This window comes from Otolemur garnettii, unplaced genomic scaffold (genome assembly GCF_000181295.1).
Source record: "Otolemur garnettii isolate 467f Iridium unplaced genomic scaffold, OtoGar3 scaffold00208, whole genome shotgun sequence".
NCBI lineage: Eukaryota > Metazoa > Chordata > Mammalia > Primates > Galagidae > Otolemur > Otolemur garnettii.
In genome coordinates, this window is record NW_003852603.1 from 2,243,361 (window position 1) to 2,244,775 (window position 1,415).

Below are 1,415 nucleotides of genomic sequence, written 5' to 3' on the forward strand. Positions count from 1 at the left end.
CGCCTTAGCCACTTGAGCCACAGGCGCCGAGCCCTTGGTTGTTTGGCGTGGCTGGGCTGGGGATTCGAACCCGCCACCTTAGGTGTATGTGGCTGGCGCCTTAGCTGCTTGAGCCACAGGTGCCGAGCCTATGTTTTTAGTTTTTACTTGGCTTATTTCAACATTTGTTTCTGAGGTCTCCAGGATGCCCACTTCTACATCTAGTGCGCTGCGTCACCTGCTCTGCGGCATCCCCGTGCTGTATTTTGTCGTCATGCTATTGGACTGTTAGGTCAGTAGTGTTTTGCTCTGCAAACCTCAGACAAGTTACCCCACCTTCCCCATCCTGATTCCCTCTTTTGTAAATTGGAGGAAAATTGTAGGATCCACTTCTTAGAGTTGTGAGGATTAAGTGAAGCCAGCACTTAGAAGAGTCCTGACACATGGGGGGAACAAAATGTTAATTATCATCATCATCATAATCAAATGATCAACCCTGGACACGTCAGAGGTCACAGCGTGAACTGCAGAATTCTCCAAAATGGTGATATCAACATACACTCCCACTAGCGATACCTGAAATTTCCTCATTTCCCACATATTCATTAACACTAGAGTTCTGAGACTTCCCTCCCCCACAATCTGATGGGCTGAAAATACTTCGTTTTTTATTGAGAACAGTTGTTTGAATACTTGGTGAAGTCTGCTTTACCCAGGATTGCCATCTAGTGATGGGAGAAGTACACTGCAGCTAAGGAGCAGAACCCTAAAGTGGGCAGACCTATGCATACCTCCGGGTAACTTGGGCATTTTGGTCACTAATGAGAGTCAGCTTTAAATGAACCAACTACACGGGAGGACTTCCATTACCTAGTCCCCCTTTTCAGGTAGCATATATATCTCACTTTTTCTACTACGGTGACATGGAGTCTTATCTCTAAGACCAAGATGAAAAAAGACCCATCTGCACAGCCCAGTGAGGCCTTGTAGAGCCAAATGCATCTGGGTCACTTGCTCAGAAAAGTGGAGTGAGATAAATTAGGAACGAGGCTATTTACCAAACTGGCAGGAGATTGCAGCTCCAACCAGAGGAGGCTTTCTTCAGGCAGCACCAAGTCTCTAGCACGAGAGATGACAACACACACATTGGTGCTGGTCACACCAGCCACCACAGAGGACTGAGCAGAGTCGGCTTATGGGAGTCCTGACTAATGTCCTTCCAAATCAGCCCTGGACTATCTGCTGTGAAGACTTCTAAAATCATAGTCTAATACAAATGGCAAAACATAACTATAGTCCACAAAGTAGAAAGGAAGAGGAGAGAGAGGGGTGGGGAGAGGGGATTTGGGAGAAGGGAGGGCATTCGGGGGGACCTCACCTAATGTGCATGATGCAATGGTACATTTCAAAACTATTAAGAAATGAGTATAATTGTG